The sequence below is a fragment of the Manduca sexta genome, chromosome 25, assembly GCF_014839805.1.
Source record: "Manduca sexta isolate Smith_Timp_Sample1 chromosome 25, JHU_Msex_v1.0, whole genome shotgun sequence".
NCBI classification, from domain to species: Eukaryota; Metazoa; Arthropoda; class Insecta; order Lepidoptera; family Sphingidae; genus Manduca; species Manduca sexta.
This window is the reverse complement of record NC_051139.1, coordinates 15,069,267-15,096,983: the sequence shown is the minus strand read 5'-3', so window position 1 is coordinate 15,096,983 and position 27,717 is coordinate 15,069,267. Positions and strand designations below refer to the sequence as shown.

At 37.2% G+C, this 27,717-nt stretch overlaps 1 protein-coding gene across 1 annotated transcript in view; it reads left to right on the top strand.

Annotated features, from left to right (window-relative positions):
- Positions 1–27,717, top strand: part of LOC119190580 (kinesin-like protein KIF21B) — a 56,783-nt gene that overhangs the window by 848 nt on the left and 28,218 nt on the right. The gene's annotated exons all lie outside the window — the stretch shown is intronic.

Here is a 27,717-nt window from a genome sequence, read left to right as displayed (position 1 = left end):
GGGCTTGTTTTATATATAAGGAGTTTCTCACGGCTTCACACTGGTGAAATAAATTATATCCCACTATTTAATATAACCTACTTTTATCTTACCTAAATACTGTGGTTATACTATTTGTAATATTCTCGCCGCGTTTTTTTTCCCCAGTGCATACACCCCAACCATTTTAATATTGGATATTTCTATCTCAGCCCGACGTTGTCACGCGTGACGTTGTCAAGTAACCGTATCGTCATCCGTAAAAACAAAAAATGTGCGTGCTTACAGATTTTCCTCTTGCCTTTACAAATTATACGAAACACCGTAACGCTTTCTTCTTGATTTTTTCACGTCAAAGTGATATTATCTTACAAGGCAACTTAGAAATAGTCATTATTAACACCCATCATCAACAGTAATTAGGAAGCATAAGGTTGGTCATTTCGTAGTACTCTTTCACTATGTATATCTTAGAAGAGCCGGTCTGGGAAGTTATTACCATGTTACTAAGAGGTTTAAAGAGAACAGTTAAGTGCGCCAGAAAAAACAGTCAGAATATTTATGTCGTCAGAGACGCGGCCCAGGGGGATAAATTCAGACAAGTTACCACTCCATACGATGATGACTATGTTTATCTGATAAACAAGCGATTTTAAATCGCATGGGAATATTAACCAGTCAAAGCGTAGTTTTTTATCACAATATTCTTCGAGCAGCAGTGTCTACGCAATGCGTGGTGGTACAAATAGACATTTCGGTGGTACTAGCCAGACTAAAACGATAGACTATCACTCAAACCATAGCAATTACACTGCGGTTTACTTGATGCCTTAATTAATAATGAAATTACTCGTAATGGGAGAAATTAGCGCGACAACGTCAAAGGACGGTAATTGAGTATTTCGGCCAATAAGGCGTGGTTTATGAGACCTAGTGCTACGGATGCGTTGTTGTCTTAGGTACAGGTGTCAGGCTGTCTAGGAATCGATTCTCGATTCGGACAGTGACATTTGGTTTTACTGATCAATATCAGGCCGGAGTCTGGACGTACTCTCGATTTTAATACCCGAAAGGATAGGTAGAGGCGTATCGGGTGCACCCACTTTCCGTTGTGCGTATTCCGTCGTATATTTATTTATTTATTATGGTGTTGGATGGCGTTTCTACTTGTTGAAAGAATGTTAAACATAATGTTTGTGGCATAATGTTTTTGTTGCCTTCGTCATGTAAATATAGGTTTTCCTCTTTAGTAATGTCTGTTTAAATTCATAAGTGTTGTAATTTGTACGTTTCATAAAACAATTCGTTAGTTAGATATATCCTTGTGTAATTTCAAAACTACTGTTTATGGGCGGTCGTATCGACCATCAGGCGAAAGGCAAGCTTATCTCGTCGTTCAAAGCAATAAAAAAAATATATTCATAGTACGTATTTACAGGAACCTAAATATTGACAATTAGTTGCTATATAGTGACGTGTGTCTGGTGCGGCATGCTGACAGCGTTTGCGCGCTGCCTTATTTGATACTATAACATGATATATCTTGATGATGCTACTATCGTTTTGCAGGAAACTCAAGGAATGTGGCGGTTTTATATTTTCTCTTATGGTTAGAGATTGCAGTGATTCTTAGGTTTCTAGGTCGAACGGTATTTGCCTTTCAGTCTTTATTTAGATTTTATATAAGAGCAGAAAAATACAAATTAAATATACATCGCATTTATGCTAAAAATATGTTTAGCCTAACCATTGCACAATAAATACGAATCGATTGACACCTCATTTGACAAAATCAGTTTAGCTTCTTTAACTATGATAGAGTGGAACATAAAATGAATACAAACGTACATACATATATACATACGTGCATAGGGTGTTAAAGCCTTCCTTGCTTCGTCGTAGTCGGGTAAAAATGATAAAATCACGAAGTAGAAGTGTAACGTAATTTGTCTACAGTTCAATGTGAAATCTTGCATAAAAGCGTATAAAGCTCGAACTCTAAGTTAAAACAGCCTTGAAAGTTGGTCGCGAGAGGCAAGTCGCGGGCAAAATTTAGTTAAACAATAAATAGAACAACGCTAAAGAGCGCTAGAATCCTATGGTGTAACTTTAATAATAGTTTATAAGTTTAAATGTTAATATAAATTTCTTGTCACGTTTTGACAATATATCTTCGTGTGATGATATCACCAGATGTATGAATGGGTAGTATTAAATTTGTTGCTTGTTGTTTGTTGGTACAGACATATGATGCCTCTATCACCGGGGTCAGATATGCAACTAGGGTACCAATTTTTCGTTTGTGTTCCGTCCCATGATGTGATAAGTAGCGAGCCTCTCGCCATTCCAAGCATTTAGACAAGACTCCGGGCTAACAATGAGCAGGAAAACCCAATATCACTTTGCCCGATTCGGGATTCGAATCCGGAACTTCAGAACAATGTAGTTCCGTGCATGCAATGTATTATAGTTAGTTGTAACTACGCCACTGAGACAGAGGTGTTTAAGGGTTGTTTTTGCTTATCAAATTGATTTGTGCGTAATAAACCTTGGCATTTTCATATTATATTTAGACCCGCCTTTTTTAAATAGCCCAAGATGTAAGTTGCACGTTTCACAAACAAGAGATTTGTTTTTGCTCATTAAATTCCTTTGTGCGGTCAACAGCATGCTATTTTCATATTATATTTATAGTCATCTTTTTTAAACGCTGAACATAAAAGTTGCACGGTTTATAAACCATTTAGAATTATTTTTTTCTGGGGAAACAATAATAACATTTGATAGTGAATATAGTATAACATTTGACATTTTCTCTACAGCGTACGTTACAAAGCTATAGAATAGTCCCCACATAGTCTTACATGAAAGGTAGGAACCTGCAGTTTCGTGCGACAAATGGTCTGGAAGGTCGGATCATATTCGAAGCAGTTTGTACCGGGGCAACCGACCGCGAACGCAATAACATTGTAACTTTAAAGTATTCTTGTATGTTCACGGCGTTTGAAAGAGTAGGCAGCGAGCCATCTTATATTGCTTTTGAGTGGTTGGTAAAAAGTTTGGTATTGTGTGCTATCAACGTATTGGTTTGCTTTGTCCTTTGTAGGACAAAGAGTATTGCGAACTGTCAGTTTTCTGGGCAATTTGTTTATTAGTTAGCGGACTATTTTTGCATAAGTATACTATTAAGGTTATGGATTAGATTTGTTACTTTGGTTTTTTACGAGACTCATTTATTTCAAAACTAGACAAGAGGACACGCATAGACACCTAGACTATGCGTGTAGTATGTCTGGATTCGTCACGGTGTGTTTTTAGTGTTATCTGCGAGGTAATCGAGGTATTGCTCCTAGAAGGTGCCTAGCACGGAGGTGAGGGCGGCCGACCATCACACCAATCGGACTGAATAAAGATTTATGTGTTTACTAGCTTTTGTGCGCGGTTCTGCCTGCGTGAATAAAAACTTCCCTATCTCCTTTTTAAAAGTAGCCTATCGCCTTTCCAGGGTTTTAAACTATCTCCATACCAAATTTCATAGAAATCGGTTAAGCGGTATTGCTGTAAAAGCATAACGGACTTATAGTTACATTCGCTTTTATAATTATGATTTGGTCGATTTCAATTAACTATTTCAATAGTTATTTAAGCGTTAGTGGTAAGAATAACTCTTTGTAAGCACGTCAGACAATTAATTTCTTATTTTTACGCGAATGTTAGTCTTTGAAATAAAACAATTTCGGATTTTATCGCGATATTTTATATTATAATTTTCTCTCGTATTTTCGAGAATGCAACCTTCGTGGTCTCGGGGGGACTGAGATATTGGTCGTTCGAAAAGACAGTTACAATATCTACCTACATTTTACAATTATACAAAATTTTGAATTATAAAAAGTAAACGCGATAAAATCCGAAAAATATTTTTATTTCAACGGCAACCAAACTTGCTATTAATTCATTTTCGGTAGAGATCTAACGTTAACAGTTATGGTATGTTATACAAAACTATATAGTTATATGTATGTGTATAAGTATATATGGTAGAGTCTCTTGTAAAGCGCTCGTCACCCTAAGGCGATAGTTATAACAACTCAACACCTCATTATGTAAACATATCATAATACCAATTATTACATGCACACATCTTTAATCCGAACGGCAATGGTTATTGCAAACTGATCCTTATGAAATATATGACAGGAAAGTAGTACTGAGTTCAATACATTGAAGTCTCTACGTATTTTAAACTCTGTACAACTTTTTCTTTTATTGTGGATCGGCAAAGTAGCTTCACTGCCCCTTATGTTAAGCGAATTGAAGTCCAGAGAAATTGCTGACCGGCTGAAGATACAAGCATACCCGGACAGTCACAATACAAAATCAAAATTATTGTCATCTAAAAGCTATATAAAATTTTGAAAATAGTTGATCCGAAAAGAAGCAATATCTTCAAAACATAACCTGTTGCATAAAAAACACTTTATCGTCACAATACGCTTGGGAAATTAACTTGTCGACCTCTGTAATCCTGATATACTTGAATGGCTTCCTGATGATAAATGATGAGGAAGAACAAATAAATCACACTAAGCAAGAATGATGGTTTTGATAATGTAAGCTTTGGTTGTCCTAATTAGGACTGACGGACAGGGATAAAATCATAGGAATGATTGATTTTAGTAGTTTTTTTAGTATCTAGGGCGACGAGTAGGGGTTGTCTACTGTTGCAATATACTATAACTAATTAATTTAGTTGAATCAACTGTCGATTTATCAACTGTTATTGTATTATATGAAAAGTGTGGTGCAACAAGTTAATAGCGTCTACGGGCTCTTAAAAGTTACAGAATATTGTAATGGAGATGTAATGAATGATCGAATTTTACATCAAATTGTAAGTGGTAATTGATAATTATAATTCTAGAAATGACGTCTTGGTGGTTGGCTGTATTAGGTGAGCGCCGCGCGGTACTATATTATTTTGAGAGTTCGAATCCTAGGTCGGACAAATTGGTATTTGGTAATTCTACTCAGTATCAGCTCGAAGTCTGGAATTTATGCCCGATATGGAGATAGGCTTATATCGTAGCACAGCATGGATCAGAATAAACACGGCGAAGATGCATTGGATGTGCCTGTGCCTACCCCTTCAGAGATAAAACGCTCAAGTGTTTGTGTGTGTGCGTGTGAATGAAAAAATGAATTGCAATTTCGAATTTCCATTCAAAAAATTCTAATAAACGAATAGAGCCCTAGATCCTAGTGAAAAATAATAAAATTCTCATCTCTCGATGCCATTGAGCCGCCGCTTCAATCGAGCCGTCGCGTTACATTTTGTTTCGGTAAACAACATAAAATTGTACATCCAATATCTATGCGAAGACGCCCTTTATTACCCCATTATTCAAATGTTTGGGGTATTTCATATAATTTTCAGGTATTTTCGCGTTTTCATGCGTGAAATGGTTTTTAGGTCGCGCGTGTTTAAGAGTCTGTTGAAGGAGTAAGATATAATATCTAGAACATGTTTGAAGTTGAAGGAAGCATTATTGTGTTAAGATAGTTTTTGTTTTATTTTCATGTTTCCTACCTGTCTGTTAACTTAAATAGGTTGACGTTCGTAGCTAAGCCAACACTCTTGAAGCGTGTTGGGCCAACCAAACCAACCAACCGACCAACATTGAAGCGGTATAAGCTTTGGGGAAAGAAGAGCACGCCTAAGCACTGAATTAAATAGATAGAGCCGGCAGTATAATTCAGTCTGTATTTAGATGTATCCTACATCTACTGCTTCAGAACGAGGCTTTATGTCAGATTTCATTAGATATAAAATATATTCAGTACCATTAATAACCAGATGACTTGCTAATTCCTCACAACGTCCCCGGATAAGTATAATTTCGTCCTTACGGTTAATAATATAAAAACGAATTCTCAAAAAGCAAGCGTCGGTATAAACGCAGCCACTTCAAAGAGGTCGCGTTCACACTAACAACCGCAAAGGCCCTCACGGTGAAAACCGCATTTTTCACTTGAGAAAATGCGAAAATCTTTTCAAACTGAACACGAGAATGGTTTAGAATGGTAAGTGATGTCTACGTGATATCTTTGTAGATGAGTTATACGAAATACGTTACTTTCAATTATCATAGGGGCTTCTATGATACCTTCTATCCATAGGGTAGAACAAAACTTTTGGGGTAATGAAGAAATTAGAAATTAATTTAATTAAGGCTGATTTTTCAATAGTATAATATTTTTTTTGGGGTAGAACAGGAATTATGGGGTAATATAGAAATTAAAAATGTACTGAATTGAGGCTGATGTATCAATCGTAGGATAAAAAAAATCAACCTAATAAATTGTAAACCGACTGAATATAAAGGTAAACGATGGATCAATTGTATTATTACAACTGACGTTTTCAATTTCTTAATAACTTTTATTTGATCATCGGAAATTCAGCCGTTAGAAACTAAAATTTATTTTACTCGTAGCTATTGTCTATAAGTGAACATTTTGACTCATGTGAAAAGGTATACAAGGTTATTATATGCCTTAAAAAGTAAAAAAATCCTTGTTCTTTCTATTTTGCGTCGACGAAACACATAGCTATACGATGTCACCATATCTAAATTGTAAGTAGGGAAAATGACATTAATATCGGTAACTAGGTGTCGTTCGCTGCATCGCCTGCGTTAAAAGCCTTTTCTTCTATAAAAGTTCTTAAATCACTGCACCGATAGTACGTAGCAGTATCTATACACCAGCGCCCTCTATTTAAGATGTGATAAAATTCAATTATTTACCACTGGATCTAGTTCTCGGGATAAAAAGTATATTTGTTAATCTAGGAAAGGATCTATCCATGTACCAAATTTCATCCAAATGCGTTCAGCTAATTCTGAGTTTACTTCTAACAAAAATCCAAACATTTTAACTAACTTCCGCATTTATAATATTAGTTAGATGAAACCATTTGTAGATTTAATGAGCTTTTGTTCATATGACGTTAATAATCGGTTCAAAATAGCCAATGCAAATAAAGCTTTATTAAATCGGATTTGACTACGATATGGAATACAATTTTAATTATCTCCGGAACAAATACTGTTCAAGTTTATGTTTCAATATTTGTGTTAATTAATATTTTGAACCTCGATTATATTCCATAAATAAGTTCGTTTGAACGATACTTGAATTAGCTATGGCGCTAATGATCCTATGAATTATTTATATTAAAAAACTTAGCATATTATTTATTTATTTATTTATTTACACTTCATATACATACATGTATATCGGCGGACTTAATGCCAAAGGCATTCTCTCCCAGTCAACCTAAGGGTGGTGCAGAGATAAATAAGGTAGGTGCATCATGGATATTAATTAATAATACATAAACATACATAAAAGAACTATAATGTATAACTATATTAAATACAAACAGAATATAAGAAATATTATAAATACATAAAATACAGATTATAAATACATAAATATATATTATGTACATACTAATAATAAAAAGTTTAGAATTAACGTGATAACTCTTCTGCTTCTTTTAACAAAAGCTGCCGTACTCTCCTTTTGAAGGCAAGCCGAGAAGTGGCCGTTCTAATTTCGAGAGGGAGTGAATTCCATAGAAGAATAGATTGGATAGCGAAAGAAGAGTGAGTGAAGTTAGAGCTATGAGATGGACATTTAAGGAGAAGATTGCTAGAAGAGCGAAGATTCCTATCGTGGCTATTACAGAGGTATTGGAAGTTGGAGGATAAGTAAGTAGGAGGAGTAGGGGAGGTAAGTAAAGAAAAAAGAGTGGTTAGTGCCCGCAAAGAACGGCGCTGGCGTATAGGTAGCCATTTTAGATCAAGACGATAGGAAGAAATGTGATCATATTTGCGGAGATTATACACGAAACGAATGCAGTTATTTAGAAGTCGGTCCAGTTTGTTGAGTTGGTCTGCATTCAGATCAAAATAGCATACATCACCATAGTCGATTACAGGAAGAATTAAGGCTTGCACAAGCATAGTCCTGGTCTTGAGCGGCAGGAAGTTCTTCAGGCGGTATAGAGTCCGGAGAGTACCGGTGACTCTCTGGCAGACAGATGTTACCTGGGGTCTCCAGCTCAGGGTGGAGTCGATGTGCAAACCGAGATCTACAACACTGGAGCTCCAAGGAATGATATTGCCGTTGAATAAAACAGGCGGAATGATCGTACCATCCAACCGGCAAATCATCCTTGGACTACCCACAATAATGGCTTGACATTTCGCAGGGTTTACAGATAAGCCGAAATTGTCAGACCAGATCTTAATTTGAGCTAGGTCCCTATTCACCCTGTCCACAGCCGCGGCTACACAATCTACTCCATCCCTAGAATATATTTGCAAGTCATCGGCATACAGGTGGTACGCACATTGAAGTTCTTGAGTTAGGAGATTAATAAAGATAGAAAACAATAATGGGGACAGTATGCCGCCTTGAGGGACTCCAGACTCGATATGGCACCAGCCGGACGAGGCATCGCTAAGTCGCACCAACTGCTGGCGTCCCTGAAGATAAGAAGAAAACCAATCCAGAGCCGAAGGAGAGATCAAGAAGTGAGAGAGGATGGCTAGAAGGATGTCGTGACTGACGGTATTAAAGGCGTTCGAGAAATCAACCAAAGCCAACACAGTGACCTTGGCATCCTCCATGCCCGCCCTAATATCGTCAGTCACTTTAAGTAGTGCTGTGGTAGTGCTGTGACCAGACCTGAAACCTGATTGCAGTGGAGACAACAGATCATTTAGGTGCACAAATCTTGACAACTGTTTATGTGCACAGGCCTCAAAGCACTTTGGAGAGGAAAGGAAGAATGGATATAGGACGGAAATGTTTCGCATGTGAAGGGTTAGGGGTTTTGGGAAGGGGAATTACAATGGCTTTACGCCATAGAGACGGAAATATGCCAGAGGTGAAGTAGGCCATATTAGTACTACACTAAGTAATGATAATGTTTTTTGCTGTATTAAGTATATAGTAAATTATTTGTTTGGTATTGTTAATTAAACCAATTACAATAGAGGTAGAAACATATGTAGATATACAGTAATTTCCTGTCGGAATATATTTAAATCAAAGGGCGAATATTCTCATCACCATTCGAATTTGCGTTCGACATTTGTTATGTGTCGGTGACAGCGTATGGCGTGTCGCGGCAACACGTGTCGCGTTCTGTCACGTCGCGCGACACGCATGACTCGCCGCCGCCGCGAGCACTTGATTAGAAATCCGTTACGCAGCCTTTCGCACGGCGCTTCGTACGTGCCTCGAGTTTTGAAATGATTTGGCGGGAATTATAGCTTCTTCGATATCATTGTGAGTATTGATATTTGCTAATATCTATAGGTATACTTATAAAACAAAGTCCCCTTTTCTGTCTGTTTGTATGCTATTGATTTTCTCAAAATTTACTTAACGGATTTTTATGAAATTTGGTATTAAGATAGTTTAAGACCCTGGGAAGATTAGAGGCTGCTTTGTATCCTGGGAAAATATATAGCGGGACTTTTACCCCGGGAAACTCCTTCACGCGGGCGAAGCCGCGAGCAAGAGCTAATTAAATATATTTGTACCTACTTAGTTAGATGGTACCTAGAAAAAACACGATATAGTATTTTTTATCATTCGACATCATATCTATGATCTTAAGAATAAAACACGTGTAAGCAATCATCTGATTTCAAATAAAATTTCTCGTCTTGTGAGCGATCTTTGTTATATTTGCTTGATACATACATACTAGCTGACGCACGCGTCTCCGCTTACATAATGGCCTTCTAAAAAAATTACAGTCACTATGTGTTCCAGGGTAAAAAAACACAGTTATTTATAATTCTAAAAGGGTTTTTGCTAAGTCCATGTTAGGAATTCATATTCTTAAGAAATGTATTTAGAACCCTTGCTTAGTACTAACTTATATAATAATTATTGCTCGCGAATGAGCCCGCGTGAAAGAGTTCTCCCTGAAAAAAGCGCTGCTTTATATTTTCCCAGGATTAAAAGTATATGTCGTTTCCAGGGTCTCCAACTATTTCCATACAAAATTAAATCAAAATTCATTCAGAAGTTTTTGAGTTTATCGCGTTCAGCCAGAAGCGGCGGGGAATTGTTATATAATATGTAAGGATAAAAATGCTTAGTCAGAATTTTAAGCTCCTATTCACAGGTTTAATCTATGTCTTTTCTGTTTACGTAAATAATTGAATAGATGTTTAATGATTTCTTATGTTTACGTGAATTTCAGACATTGAAATAAAACTATTATTCGGATTTTATCGTGGTATTATCCTACTAATATTATAAATGCGAAAGTTTGTGAGGATGGATGTATGTATGTTCGTTCCTCTTTCACGAAAAAACTCCTGAATGGATTTGGATGAAACTTTTCAGTAATATAAAGTATACATCACAATAACACATAGACTACAATTTATAATGATTTTGTGTAATTCGGTCATAATATAACGATACATATTCAGTGAGTCGGAAAAAAAATTATCCCGGAAAACTCCTTCACGCGTTCGAAGTCGCGAGCAAAAGTTAGTATAGTAAAGTTTTTCTCGATGTTTCGAAGACTTTGCAGACTTCAGGGTCACGGGGGGACCATGAATGTATTAATAGATGTTATTATTCATTGACGTGACTTATACTTTTATAAAACATTGCTTTCTTTATCCCTGATCGACCTCGAGGCACAAAGAATCCTTCACAACACACTGAATCCCTATATTGTATTATCTTTTATACGCTCGGATACTTCCAACAATCATATGTTACGAGAAAGTTCTAGAAAGGTCACGTCTAGATGTATTCCAAATAAAATGTATTCGGATAATCGTACAACTCGAATAAATCGAAGTGAAAAGACACGAAAATTAGATTGTGGTTATTATAAATTGAGTTATTGTAATTTATGGCATAATTTGAAATAATATACAATTTAGTTGCTTTCTTTGTCTTATAATCTTATTATAAGTTTTGTTTCTTTTTAGATCTTGAGTTATTATTCACTTCGATTTACTAGGTTTTGTAATTGATTTAATGAATTCCTTCTAGCCAAATTTCGGTCACGGTGGTCTTTTAACGATGATTAGCCAAGTACGCATGAGTAATTTTTAAGATAGATAAACCCAGTCACATTATTTTTTTGGCCCCACCCGGGATTCAAGCCCAGGACCTCAGCGTTAGTACTCGTAATGCGAGTGCCTTAAACCACCAAGGAAGTGTATTTGGTAATTAGGTTTGTAATTATCGATATTCCGGCCGCGTAGTTTATTTGCTCTGTTTACTGATTTGCAGATATATTTTGGTTTATATATTAACATCGCCTCTCAAGTGATGATTTCTTCTGGGGGAGCGAAGGGTTGCTCAACCACAAATAAAACTCAAGACACCTCAGTCTATACATAAAATAGTAATACTACCACTAAGAAATGGCGGTGATAATTAGCAATAAATATCTGTTTTAGCAGGAATTTAGACGCATGGTAAGTATAATAATATTAGCAGTGTATTATATACTGTCCTACTGTTGGGTACGGGCCTCTTCTACTGCTGAGAGAGATTAGGCCGTAGTCCACCACGCTGATCTAGATTGGTAGACTTCACACACCCTGAAATTCTTATAGAGAATTTCTCAAGTATGCAAATTCCCTCACGATGTTTTCCTTCACCGTTAAAGCAATCGATAGCTCACAAAGAATACACACATACTTGTAGAGAAGTTAGACGTGTGCCTTTGGGATTTGAACCTGCAGACATTAGTCTCGGCAGTCCGTTTCACATTCAACTAGGCTACCGCTTAACGTTTGGTTTGTTGTTAATTAAAACTTCCCAACAACACGTACCCGTTTGCACGTTCGTTCCATCAGTATTGTATATAATCCTCGGTAACAACGCGTCCGTCACACGTCATGTCACGTCTCTGTCTGACGTCGCAACACGTCGCGTGAAGGTGTGACCGCATCGTGACGCGACACGTGGCTATCTCAGATCTAGTTTGTTAGGATTTAAATGGTACGTATAAAAGAAGTTAGTATTTTTTTTTAATGGAAAATGATTTTTAATATAAATTTTATTTCGATTGACTCAATGGCGTAGTTGTATTCCGTGCACGATACGACACCACTCTGTAGTCTCAGGTTCAAATACAGAGTCGGGAAAACTGATATTATCTTTATCAGGTGATTGATATGGATGTTCGAAACAAGTATGTTAAGTAAGAACTGTTGGTTTGTTAATTTCTGTCACCAAGCAGCGCATATCTTACATGTAGAGATAACTATATTGTTATTAGTCCTATGTTTAGTTATACTAGTGGTCGTCCAGTGATAGAAATTCGAATTTTGGAAATGCAATATTGTGTGTTATATTTAAAATTAGCTACAATCGAAGGTCAACCAGCGATAGTGCAGTGCAATCCTGAACGACAGCCAGCATCCCATGATTATTCACCATTACTGGGTACCCAGGAAAAGAGGGGGATGGTGCAAGTGTAGGCGAGTGGTAAATACAGTTCTCACATTACCATCCATCGAAGGTCTGAGCGTTTTCCCAAACACATATGTTATCCATAAAATTGAAATTAAAACTATTTAACGGATTTTATCGCGGTTCTCTATATTATTATTTTCTCCCCTAAAAGAAAAGGGAGAAAATAATAATATAAAAAAACGCGAAAAAATCCGTTAAATAGTTTTTATTTCAATGTCTAACATTCGCGTAAACATAAGAAATCATTATACATAAAATACCTTCTGCTCTCTTCTATATGAATTAAAATTATGCCAATCACACACTCTCCTGTGCTACTTGTTTAAAAAGGGGTACAATTTTTTTTTCTCATAGTAACATATAGATTTGGAATTTCTCTTTTACTTTTCCTATTGCTAGATCTTATATATGTAGATGGATAATAAAAGTTTAATTTTAGAAATATATATACACTCGATTCGAGGAGCAATTGTGCTCACAAGTTTTATAGAGAGCCCGCGACTACAAGAGGAATGTAGAGTCCTAGTGTGGAATTACATCGACTTTGAGAAATACCGTTATATTTACAGAATTTATTGTTAAGATGTTTGGGGAAAAATAAAAAAAAATATTGCTTTGTATGGCAAGACGAGTTTGCCGTTCGCTCGATGTTAAGCGATACGACCGCCCATAATAAGTAGAATACCCAACACCTTGATTTACAAGTATTGTTTGTTAAATTAGCAACAAATTCCTATATTACACCTGATCAAATAAGTATAAATTTTGTTAATGTTCATGCTACCTTGATATCAAGATAGCAGTGACAACTTTTTTTTTTTCTAAACGGCTTGAGCAACAAAATCATTATTGTGGTAACTAATTAGCAACAGATTATAAAATGTATTTGGATTAATTCGGCTAAGTCACTACTGCTACCTTAATAGAGCTTTATAAAAGTTCGATAGTTATTATATTTTTATATTTATGCCACGTTTAGTTAAAAACTGAATCTTATCAGAATAGATATAAGAACATAAGCGTTGAAATATTTATGCCAAGTCAAAAAGGTTTTAAGTATTATCACTCACATAGTGCATATAAAATAAGTAATACAATATAGAATGGTTATTGTTACTGACGTCAGACTACCGAGGAAATCTGCAATGACAAGTTCTATTAAAAATTCAATTTGAAGAATGTTTTGAATAAATAAAATAACTGAAACTCTTCAAAGATTGCTTTGAAGTTTTTAAAAATTGATTCGAACTCTTTCAAACTTATTTAGCGGGTTTTTGTTATATTTTTGTGGGTTTTTTTTTGAGGAATCTTTATTGTAATATTGAGATCACCTATAAGCATTACGTATATTCTATAGACACGAAGTTCCATATAAACTATTTGTTCAAAATCTGAACTAAAATGGCAACCAAAGCGTCACTGTTACAACTTATTTATTCACTTGAAAAATAAATAATTTTACTCACTTGACTAATCATTTTTATTCAAATCCAGGTGTAAACTTATATCATGAGCGCCACTCCGTACACTACAAGCTGTCAATATTGAATGGATTGCAGTTCGATTCAGTTGAACACAGTGAATGTTCGGAACGCCAAATCTAGTACGTAGTACGTATATATGCCTTTAAGCTTTTACAGCGTATTTTTTTCTTACATCTAAATAGTTCTTAATATCTGTTTGGCAAGATTCATTTTAGGGTTGCGTACCTCAAAAGAAATTTTCATAACATAATTTTTTGTCCGTCTAGCTGTCTGTCTGTCAAGATACTTTTTCCCAGGATTTCGTAAAGCTATCAAGTTGAAATTTATATCGCATATTCGAAACTACAATGTCTTTGGGCTGTGAAAAAATCAAACTTGTAAGTCAACGTGATCAAACAATATGACCGTTTTATCTATTGCATATTTGCGACACATGGGAATCAAAACCTATAGGGTACTTTCCTTTACACAGACCCATGAAATTTGGAAAAAAAAATGTGAAAACCGTAAATATGTACATTAATAACAAAAGAAGTGAATTTACTATTACAGTTATTATTTGCGGTTGGAGTAGTATAGTAGTAGTAGTATCCGAACTTAATATGTACTTAGATACCGTACCTACAAGTTTGTACCGAAATCCAAGTCCAACTGGACTCGTTCACCGATGGTTCGCACTTGTCCAGTTTTTTTTATAGAACTATAATATAAAAAGACAAATAATCCGTTCATCTGGTGGTAGTAATTCAAACTGCCTATAAAGAATACTAACACTTAGAACACTTAATTAAAAAGCATTTTATTGCGCTCGTCACTCAGAAATATTATTTTATTGACCTATACTACTATTAGTAACTGCCTAATGAAAATTTGAAAACCGAACGTTCATTCAAATTTTGTTCTTTTAAAATTCTTTTTTCAAATTAACGTCAAAAGTTACGTTAAACAAAACGGTTATTAAATTATACGGTATCTTAGTACTAAACGTAATACATTATAACAGATACAGTAAAATAGATGAAATACCATTAAAAATCCTTTGAACATAGAGATGAGCTTGATTTTACAATCTCGATTTCACTTTGAAATGCGAGTGTGAGTTAAAATAGAAAACTCTCGATAAGAGTGTAATGAGATGGGAGATGAAAGTGATAAGGGCGGCGGGAGACACACGTGATAATGTAATTAAATCTCACGGCTTGAGGGAGCGTGCGCATTGATATACGACTTTAGCCACGGTATTTACACCCATATTCCAGTAGCGAAAGGTAGTTTTTTGAAAGGGAAGCAACATGTGTTACTAATTATAATTAGATTTTAGGCCACTATGCTATAAATATAATTGTTAATAGTTTCCTCACGTTTATGAAAAAGAGAAGCCGGTAGGAATCCGCTTATATAGACCCTCAGCCACTACTATATTCACAAGCAAAACTATGTGGACGAACGGTAAGCCTCAACGCATGTCGGCAATATCATAAATTTTTGTACCTTAATCAGAAACTTCTTTTTTATACCGGCACTTCAAAGTGTCCCACTGCACCTGATGGTAAGTGGAGTGGGGTCTACTGAATGTCGACTGACGAGAGATGATTATCCCTCGGTAATCGACATAATTATGCCGGCCTGTTGGAACCGGAACATAGGCTGATCCGGGAACGCGACACTTACGTGGGCCACTATGGCGGGTTTTAACACCTTGTATACGGTGGTCGCTATCCGGATATAAAATATATCCTACTACCAGCATTAATTACAATTGGATTAATTGTTTGTTTAACTTTATTTGACAGCGAAGTCAAGTAAAGATGTATCTCAATTTTAACTAATCACAGCGTCCCAATGTCTAATTGCTGAGAAACAGACTGTTACCATAGTATTGGTCCTTTTAGCTAAGTAACGTTTGTGAATAAGTCCTTATTCTAGTTAGATTTCTTTTTTTTGTTTCTCTTAAACTATATTTAAAAGTGTCGCCCGAGGAACCTTTTCTGCTATACTGCATACCTTAATTAGACAAAAAGTGGTAACATGTGACAAAACTCAAGAAGAACGTATTAAATATTTAAGCAACTCAGTATAATTGTGTATAATCAAGGAATACCATATCCAAATAAAACTAGTTTTTTCTCGACTTTTCGAGGACTTTGCAGCCTGTTCACGGGGCGGATTGAAGGCTGCAATTTTCAAGAGAAAACTAATGTTATTTCGATACCTTACATTCACGTAAACATAAGAAATCATTACCTCATCCTTGGTCAGCATTTTCCATTTTTTACTTCACAACAGATGTAGTGAAGTGCCTTTCCCATAATAGACTTAAACAAAGAAAAATATATGATAACTGCATTCGAATTACCTTTGACATGCTAATAAATAATTTTTGCCTTTACATTAAAAATAAAATCGTGTGTCCATGGAAACGCACGTATAAAGCCAGCCGTCCTTGCACGGTGTTAGTTAAAATCTAATTATATTTCCTACGAATGCTCGTATATTATAACTTAAACAGTTTGCGTGAAACGTGTGGAAATAATAACCTTTTATTTAAAAGATCAGAAGAAAAGATTTTAGGGTGATACAAGGTTCAAGTCATTTAGATTACACAATCAAAACAGTTCAATGAGCAGGCTAAGTACTTACTAAACTAGCTGTTTCAGTTTTTGTTACAGTGAACAAATTAGAAGAAATTACACAGGTATTATTAAATACTTCTTCCTTTCTCAAAATTATTACTTATATCATATGAAAATAACCAGAAAATTTAATCCTCATATTGTTTATTTCAAGACAGAAGTCTTCATTAAATAGTCTGCACATATTTACGTAAACTTCACGTAAAGTCCTGCTCGAAGGACCATTTTTTCTTTCATACAGCTCTTTCATGCCAAAGGCCGCCGAGCGTGAGCCCTGGTGCATTGAGATAGTGTGCTATTATGTTCAATGCACCGTACTTCAATAACTTCTCTGTCCACCCTCGGTCCTCACTCGTATTAAATTCAATGGGATAAGTTTTATATCTCATTTATAATGGATACGTGTCTGGGATGGCGTAATGTAGGTTTATTTTCCTTTGCGTGGTCATGTTATTTTTATGTAGGAAACCGTGTGCATAAGAATATAAGTTATGCGGAGTAGTGAACGCATTTCGAAGATTTCGTAGACCAAAAATGTACGAAGGAAACTAAGGCGTGTCGCAGACGCTGTTAAGAAATTCACTATTTTATTGATTCTTTTTTTAAATTCGTGAAACGAACTGTAAAGATAGTAATCGCATGCATTTACGCTATTTCGTGTCGTATGTTTTTCGAAATCAGAATCGAAATCAGTTTTCTTGAGAGTTTAAATATAAGCAATAACGTCAACATAATAAAGACGTTTATTGCGTACCATCTATTTGCTTTCTTCCCGTCAATAAGGCACAAGCACTACTCTGCCACGCATAAAAATCATCTTCAATACATATCGACTCTAAAAAATATCGCCGTCCCCGAGTTATCTTTGCGAATAGCGTTTCCCTTTGACTATGAGACCGTAAAACACATATTTTATCGCCCAAAAAACTCGTGAGTAAGCTAAAGAATAATTTAAAACCACATTTGGACCTTTTGATATTCCGATTGAGTTGTGTTAAGCAAAGGGAGCTTACACGTTTGACCCGTAATTTTGTTAAACTAGTTTTTACTTGCAGTTCCGTTTGAAGTTTATATTTTCTGGGATTAAATTATGCAAACACTCATCACGCCTTTATCTACGAAGGGGTATGCAGAGGCGCAACCAGGGCTTTTCGCTAAGTGTGTTCCGACCCATGATGTTTAGGGTCTATCGTCATATGTTTCCGGGCTGATACTCAGCAAAATAACCCAAATAACACTTCCCTCGACCCGGGTTTCGAACCCAGGACCTCAGAGCGCTGCAGTATCGCGCATGCAGTACACCTACGCAACCACGGCAGTTAAAATTATAATACACTGGAATAATTTATGCAAAAATAGTTCAGCTGTTTACAAAATTAATTAATACACCAATAATAGCTTCTCGTGATCAAATTATATAATCTAAAATTCTCTTAAGTCAATCCGTCATTAGAAAACTCATAAAAAATAATCTAGCCTAGGCAATATTTTACTTACATAATTAACTTTTAAAAAATAATGTATCATTTAATAAATGTACTTTGTACATTTATTAACAACATTTTGGTCTTTTTATAACATATTCTGTCCAAGCATTAAATAAAATATGAAAGCCACGTATACTCTTGCTAACAATAAAATACAAAAGTATGTTTGTTCATCGTTTTACAATGCAACGGATCGACATCATTTCCCGCTTATAAATAGTACGTGGTCTAGAAAGAGAGAAGCCTTTATACACGAGAAATATATACTACTAATCAATCAATTCACCTCCAGGCAGGCAATGGCTTGCTGTGCCTTTGACATTGCAAAGACCATGGGCTGCTGATGCTGTTTTCCATCAGGTAGACCGCTTGCTCGCTTTAAGCATAAAAAAAAGCTTTTAAATTAAGAAAAGAATACGACGCAGACGGAACCGAGGGCATAAGATAGTACGTTATAAATTAGAATATAAAGTCCTATAAAATCTTCTGTTTTATGCCTTCATACGAGTTGAGAAAATACATTTTCATTTGAGCGCACCAATTACTTTAAATTACGCTATTTTGGGTATGAAATGGTAATATTTTTTACTAGAATTTGCTCACGTCTCCGTCTGTGTAAAGTCCTGGTACAATGTTTAGAATAGATATCATCATCATCATCTCAGCCACAGGAATTCCACTGCTGAACATAGTCTACCCCCAAGGATCTCCATGTCGACCTGTTGGAAGTGGCCTGCATCCAGCGACTTCCTGCGACCTTAGCCAGGTCGTCCGACCACCTTGTAGAAATCAGTAGCGATTAATAATTATCATCGGGTGATCCTTGATTTTTTTGCTCACTCTTCTATAAAAACTAATCGTGGAGCACACTCATAGCATTACAGCTTTTGCCTTTGAGGGATAAGCAGAAGTATGCCATGTAGTACGGGAAGCGTCCCTTTTCATTTACAAGAATTGAATCCGAGACGTCAGTGCGGTAGATGTAATTACAACGCCAATAAGAGCTATGTAAATTTGATATAACATTTCAAGAAGCTAAGTTATGTAATCCACTCGGATACCATTAAAGGACTCAAGGTATTGGATCAAAAGAATCCAAAGCAAAGGCATTACGCTGCAAAAACCTGATATGCACGCTCCTTTACAATAATCCCGGGTAAAAAGCTGATTCCCGGAAGATCATGCTAATCATACCAGGGTATTGTTAGAAAAACGATGTCCCGGGGCATAATTGTGAAATTAATCATATGCTTTGTAGGAAACAAGATTTATGATGTAGGTATGATAGGTATATCTTTTTTATACGAGCAAGGTTAATTTTCCTACTGAACCTGATGGTGAGCGGAGTGGGGTCAAAATAAAGTCTGTACTCTATCTGCTATCTGACGAGCGTTTCCACGCCAGTTGCCATATTTACGCCGGCCTGTTTGAACTGGGTGTATATAGGCGGATCTCTGAACGCGGCTCACTTGGCTCACAGCGGTTTTATACCTAATGTTCGGTGGTTAGTCTGGGTTGGATACAAATGTCCTACCATTATAAAACCTGTCAATGTCACTATGTCAATTACCTAAAGTTAAGACTCTTTTCTTGTAGGTATAAGATAAGAACTTATTCCTGCATCACGTAATAGTTATCAAGTAATAGTAAGTTAGAACTACATATTAATTAAAGGCAAAAGTCTCATCCATCGAAACATACTAAGGAAAAAAAATTAAGAATGTGTATTTCAGAAATCTTCAAACATTTGCCTTTGATTATAGCGTTACAAAAAACTATTATTGTGAATGTGTGTGTGTCGTTGGGGGAGAGTAGGGCGATAAAATACACCTGACGTAGTATTGCTCGCAGCAGCAGGGATGTGAATGGACGCCATAGAGGAAATTAATGAAAAAGGATTGTTAAAAAAGGTACGTACCAAATACAAAATTTTGGTTAAGTGGAGCATTGACTAACTAGGGGGCGGAGTTCTATGCGTGGTGCATCGCTTTAAGGTCCTGTGTTCGATTTCCAGGTCGGGCAGTGATGTTAGGTTTTGGTGTTCGAAGTTTGGAATTAGTACCCGATATGGCAATTGGCTTGCCGCTATCAAATCATGGAACGGAACACACATGGCGAAAAGTGGGTGCCCTGGTTGCCTTTTTTCCTTCCCCATCGGTGATAAAGGTGTTATATGTGTTTTTTTTTTGTTTATTTGTATGCAATTAAGTGAGTACTAAAAATAAGGTACAAATTTAGAACTGTAACAGAATATTATTAAAGTACATACAATTATTTTGTATATACTAAATAGGTCTAATTAGTGCTCTAAATGAATAGTATAAAAAAACATTTTTGAAGCAAAAGCTTGTTTTTATTGATATGGTCTTAAAAAAACTATAATTGAATCAATCATAGTTTTATACCACGAGATAAAATATTGTCGCGAGATTTACTTTTGTCAGTGATGCAGTGGGATCGTGGATTTTGACGTGCTAGTACAAAAAAAACAAACAAATATTTATATATTCCTTACCCCATCCCAAGACGAATGTCACTTGTCGAAGGTATCCTACACCCCCTCCCTAAAACAAAACCCCGGGCCTTATACATATCTTGTGAAATCCACTCTCGTTACACAGATTAAATACATCATTACAAAAGGCTTACATTTTTCATCAAGAGTTTTTAAAAATATTATTTTAAAAAAGGATTTCGAAAAAACTTTTTGTTGAAACTTTTAAAACATTTTCACATTTTTCCGGTCAGTTCAACCCTAAAATGAATAAAGCGTGTAAAATACACCGGAAGGGTAGGTAAACAATAAGCCCTTCTAATTGGCCGGTACTCTTTCACGGTGACATCCAGTGTAGGGGTGAAAAATGCCTTCCGGTGCATTTTCAACTCTATTGTTTGTCCCTTTATACCTGATTGGTTTCAACTTCAATGGCATTTGATTTGTACAGCTTTTTAAATTACATGTGAGGTTTAATGTTGCTAGTTAATGCTAGGTATCAGTAACGAATATTTCTTTGTTATGTTGAGTAGGTATAGGGAATATTAAAAATTTACATTTAGGCGCCGTGCGTTAAGGTTTATTTACGTTAATCTTAGTTTTTGTTTTCTGTTAAATTGGCTGCGATATGTTAACTAAAGATATTTATGGCTCGGATTATCTTTTAAAAAAATTCACCCTTCGCCACTAAGATACCTTTTTTTTTTTTTTTTTTTTTTTGGTTTCGCGGAGAAAGTACCTTATTACTACCGCCTAGCCTTCGTGGGGGGCGACTGAGCGGTTATGTTGGGGTCACCGTGCCTTACGACCCGACGTTGCGCCGCCCGGAATTGATGTAGACCTTCGGGCGACCGCCGGGCCGAGTCCCTAACCTATGTACAACGCACGGCATACCAACTAAAACTCCGCGGTGGCCCTCTTCGGCGCATTAGGGACGGCTGCGGGCTTCCTCTGACGTTGAAATGTCTAGTCTGCGACCGCAACCGCCCCTGCGCGGTGCCGCCTTGCGGCCCGTCTCCTATGGGGGGGGGGGGGCTCAGAAGCCCCCGCGCACCGAAGGACGCCCTCGGCGTCTACGGCAGCGTGAGGCCAACAACACACTGCCGTCCATCCCGGGGTCAACCGAGAGTGTGCGATGAACGCACTGCGCGCACTGAAAAGTGCGCGCGCACTAGATGGGCAGCCCCTGCTGCCCGCCGACGACCCCCTTCGTGGCCCCTATTAGTCGCCTTTTACGACAGGCCGGGGATACCGTGGTGGAATTCTCCAAACGCCCCCATTCCACAGGGCGGGAGACGCCGGTCAGTCGTCCACCCGGCGCCTCCTACGTCTCCTCTGACGGCGGGAGGGATCCTCCCTCTCACGATCCCTCTCGGCACTCTCCTTCTGCGAGAGGACCACCTCGCAGAAGTGGGCCACCGCACGCCAGGCCTCCGGGCTGCCGACCATGGAAGCGACCACGGCCGGCAGCGAGAGGTCTCCTCCGACGACTGACACGAGAGCGCTGCGCTCATCGTCCCAGGCTGGGCAAGACTCCAACGTATGTTGGGCCGTATCCCGCGGGCAGTTGTCACAATGGTGACACACGGCGCTTTCCTCCGTACCTACTATCTGACACAGGTACTCCCCGAAGCACCCATGCCCGGTGAGCACCTGCGTCAGGCGAAATGTCGCCGCGCCGTGGCGCCTGTCCAGCCACTGTGCAAAGACAGGACGCACTGCCGCTACGGCCCGAAGCCCCGCTGACGGGGCCCCACTAAGATACCTGCGGCGTTACAATCAATGCATATACCGCCATCTCAACATCGCCGGAACTGCAATATGATCGATGCTTTGACACAATTGTAGTGATATCACACAGCAATCACACTAGATGGCGACAGACGGTTCTGGCTTGCGATAGCAGAATTTGCGCGACGCGCAGCGTATATACCACCTCCGAATAAGAACCGTCGGAGGGACCGCGGCCGGTCAGACGCAACATCTGCCTGACTGGAAATCTTTCTCTTCCATAGAGGAACGCAACCATCTGTTTCTCTACAGCGGCGTTAACCCATACACCGCTAAAGTGGCGTACAAAATAAAATGGCGACTACAAGGTATTCTCATACGGATTTATATATCGTTGACATAACAAAAGCAATGTTGAAACCCGCATATGTTTCGTTGATACGTTTCTACAATATTAAGATGGTTCTACGTCTAAGATACTAAATAAATACGTCAAAGATCCAGATGTTCATTTTAGGGATACGGCACACGATTGTATTTTATTGAAAAATACTCCGTATTCCAGTGAGATGAGTTTCATCAGGCTATATCCAATAGATCAGGCAAATATGTTTCATTTTTTTATTTTTTATTTAGTTACTGATGAGATCTACGTCTTATTGTTAATATTATAACCTTACTTCAAATTTTACTTTTTATTTTTATGTTACTTATATTATGAACACTCATACCTTTTATCCCCAAAGAGGCAGGCAGAGACCCAACTGGTGCACCCGCTTTCCACCGTGTGTATTCCGTGCCATGGTATGATAGAGGGTAAGCCTATCAACATATCGGGCACAAATTCTGGACTCCGCGTTGATCCTAAAAAAAACAAAATAACTTTGCCCGACAAGGTGATCGAATCCAAAACCTCAGCACTGCAGTCGTGCCGTAATACAACTACGCTATCAAGGCAGTCAAGATTGGTTATTGCGTTTTGTTAATTTGAATTTCCCATAAATTTGTATCTTTTTTTTTGGTTTAGTAGGCAAACGAGCAACCGGTCCGCCTGATGGTAAGCAGCATCCGACCCCATTGAATTTGCAATGCCAGAAGCACAGCCAAGCCGTTGCTCACCGAATCCTAAAATGTCTACCTCACTAAACAGATAATAAAACACCGTGTGTGTAGTGTGTAGTGAAGAAGTGTGAAGTTTTCCGAAAGGGAACTCTATACAACATAACATAGGTACTAATATGCATAAATGCTGTCTGTAAATCGTTCCAATGATAATTAGATTTTACATAAATTACGAAAGAGAAGCCGGTAGGAATCGGATTATGGACCCTTCCACTGGTGTGCAGTTACCCTTAGAACGTAATATTCCGAATAATGACATTGTAGTGAAGTGAACAATAAAACGAGTGTGGAGTTGGAGTCGTAAAGATGCACCAAGTTTACGACGCGTTGTTTGTAATAAGTTAGGACTTAGGTCTTGATCGGTTCGGATGTTAGTGCTTTTTGAATTAAGACTCTGTTGTTCGTAGTAATATGTTTTATAGTCCATCGGTGAAATATTTAGTGGGTTGTTTTAAGTAGTTGTATTTTTGATTCGAACGGATCTGTAAACGAGCCTCGGTGTATCCGGAATTCTATTTCTTCATTATATTCAATGATTAAAGTTGACTACAAGCTGACTGATAAATAATTAAAAATTTAAAATAATATTAAATAATTTTAAACCAGTCTACGATACTTGGTATTCTAACAAGTCATACTAAATTAATTAATTAAATAGAGTACTTCAAGTTGGGGGACATTTCACACGTTCTCTATTCTGAATCCGGCCCTGTACTAACATTGTTGAATAAACTTGTCTCCATATTTATACAGAATTGACCACGATCCCCGCATAATGCCCCCCGTCAAATCATCCGATAAATTATCGAACACTTATGCCGCAAAAAATAAATACCCAAGTGGCTGAAGCGGCTTTTCGGCCGTGTAACCGGTTTCGGCCGGTCCGAACCGGCTTTATCCGGATTAGCCGGGTCGGATGCGCCGGCTCGCCGCGTTTGGTCGCTAATCTTGCGGGATTACCTTATTTCTGTCTATATGCGGTGGTTTTTAGAATCCGACGGTAAACGGTTTTTATTGTGCTAAAGCCGATTTTAATTGTCGTAAAATTGCTATTAATGTTATTGTGTTGCGTTCGAATTTTGAATTTTGTGAGGAAGGAAAATATTAGGAATAGATATATATGCTCTAAGGCCGGGATTATTTTTTTTAACGTAGGATAAAGTTTAATAAGTAAGACCTAACTTTTTTTTCACAACGAAATAACTTCACTGATAGTGAATGAAACAGATATTAACTAAACAGATAAGATAACAAGTTTATGCCGTTTGTTGTCGAGTAGAGAATTAATTGATTCACCGAACACTTTATCCGGATAGGTAAGATCTGCGTGTTGTAATTTTATGTGATGATACTACTGATCAACCATAAGACGAGCGTCTTTCTCGTCTCGTCATATATATTTTTCTGGTGGTAGGATATATTATAACCGCCTGGAAATCGACCACCGTACACAAGGTGTTAAAACCCACCATTGTGGCCCACGTAAGTATGTCGCTTTCCGGAATCAGCCTGTGTATATACTGTTCAACAGGCCGGCATAATTATTGCGAGTCTCGAGGGGTAATCAACTCTCGTCAGTCGCCATTCTATTAGACCTCACTCCATTTACCATCAGGTGCAGTGGAGACTTTGCCAAATCCGTACAAAAAACAAACAGAAAACAAGTTATGCTGTAATATACGCGACATTGATATAGTATAGCCGAAAGAAGCAATTCTCTCATCTCTGTTTCATATCACGGGTAAGCACCGTCATATTTCGCCGCGACAATATCATTACGTGACTTTTTGTTTATATATTTTTGGTGGTATTTTATAAGACGTTCATCCCGCTTGAGATTAAAGAAAGAAAGATTTTATTATTGGGACAACATCAGTATAACATGTATAATAAAGAAGATATTGAAACAAAAAATTAAAATAAATATAACACAATTATACACATTATAATAATTTTGATTCTGTATATTATATTTGAGTGAACAAGGCAAAGGGATTCTATTTTAATTATAGAGTAGTTTTTGAAGCATGCATGCATGCATGCATGCAGCCTTCATGGTCATGTGGTGCACTGAGGTATTAGTCGTCTGAAAAGTTAGTTATAACTTAAATTATAAAAATTTGCTAATGACCGTCGTAAAAGACAATTTAATGATGTACTAAATGTAAACAAATTTTATAAAGATAATTTTTTTTCGTTTGTAATTAAATTTAACAACTACATAACCTAGTTTGATTTTATTTAATTTGTTACTTTATCCCTGACGACTATGATGGGCTAACTTTATGCGGGGAATAGACGTTGACGCATGCGGTGCCACAAGAAAAAGCCCAGTATTTACAAAATAGACATAAATATATACAGGCACCTTCATCCTAAGACAATAAATATTAAGTCCCATGATACTTAATAGTTAATAAATTAGATTGTATATTTTACAGCGTAATACATAATTGCAGATTAATTGTAAAAATAGACAAAGCGATAGTGTCTATCGAGAACAAAATGCCCACTCATTTATGTTTCAATAATTAAATTCCTTCATTATTTATACGAATTAAAACGTTTCCTATATACATTTCTTGTCTTAAAAACCTAGATAAAAATGGTGTCGGCGTGAGGCGATAAATTCGGGGCATTTAGCAGCTATTGTCGATGGGGTCAGTCCTCCGAGAGTGCCCAAATTGTCACTCTTGTGCACGCGGGATGTCTAACGGCCGGGGCCTAGAAAAAGGCGAATTTATAAGCGAGAAATATTGGATATCTTGATGTTTTCTTCTTCCTCGTCAACACTATGTACTTACCTTTTGATTGCCTCAGTTGCGTTGTAATGCGTACGATTACCTACTGAGGTTATAGGTTTGAGTCCCGGGTTTGACCAAAATAAGGGGTTTCTATATTCAAAATTACTCATTCGCAGCTCGGAGTCAGGAGTTGACGGTGTGATACCTTTGTACCTTGGAAAGTACGTAAAGCTGATGGTCCTGTTTCTGATTTCTCTCCAGTCGGATGTCGGATTGCCGTTTCACCGGACTATGAGAGTAAAGGAACAGAGAGTGCTTGTGTATTGCGCACAAACTTGTGCACTATTATATTTCCTGCGTACCTCGCTCATTTTCGTTGAGAATCTGCGCCGTTGTTTCTGTGTACTTACTTATAACAAATATCTATAATTCCAAACATTTTCACAAACTATCGCCTTTTTAATTTAAGTAAGATAAATTAAGAAGTAAAATATTTTTCTACATTGGTGGCCCTGGAATAAACACCTAAATATCTGCTAAACTCCTTTCGTGGCCACAAATATTATTCCCGATTCTACGGAAAAGACGTTAAGACCCAATATATTGAGGAAGAATTTATGGTCGTCTGTTCGGGTCCATACCCTAGGGGTACATATATTAGTAATTTATTCAGGAACAATGACTTCATGGCTCAATGAGCAGTTTATGTTTCTCAATTGGGTTCGATTCCCTGTTGCTGATCGTGTTTTCCACAATGGCGCTTAATCTCTATTATTTTTATTAAAATAAAACTTTTTTTCGGATTTTATCGCGGATTTAATATTTTAGTTTTCTCCAAACGTTTCACGGGGGGTGGAGGGGGGGGGGGTGTCTCGGGAACTCCCCGTGACCACAAAGGCTGCCAAGTCTTCGAAACGTCGGGAGAAAACTAAAATATGAAAACCGCGATAAAATCCGAAAAATAGTTTAATTTTAATGTCTAACATTCTCATAAACTTAATAAATCATTATACTCTACTCTTTTCTAGTACCAGTAGCAACTAGCGCGTAAACGATCCGTCCAAAATGTTGTTTATGGATGCCTAAAATCTTGCCGGTCGGCAATTTCTTTGGGCTTCACTTTGCTTAATATCAGCTTCAGTGAAGCAACATTGTGGAGCACCGATAAAAATCACTTTAAATAAGGTGACCTATATGATGGTGTGTCGATCAACGATATGTAAACAAAAGAAAAAAGTGATTGGATTGTGTTTAAGGAAACATTCGTTAGTCAAGATAAACAGCAAACATTATAGGCTGTGATGCAAGTTTTATTTATTTTAGCATTGTTTTTTCTGCCCTAACTCTTGTTTTTTGTACTGTCTATCTGTGTTATATAATGTATCAATATACTCGTCTTTACTTCTGCTAAAATTCCGTCAAATATTGCTGACGGATATTGAATATTTTTAGCAAAAATCTAAGTTTTAATTTTCCAATTTTTTGAGCATTATACCCATC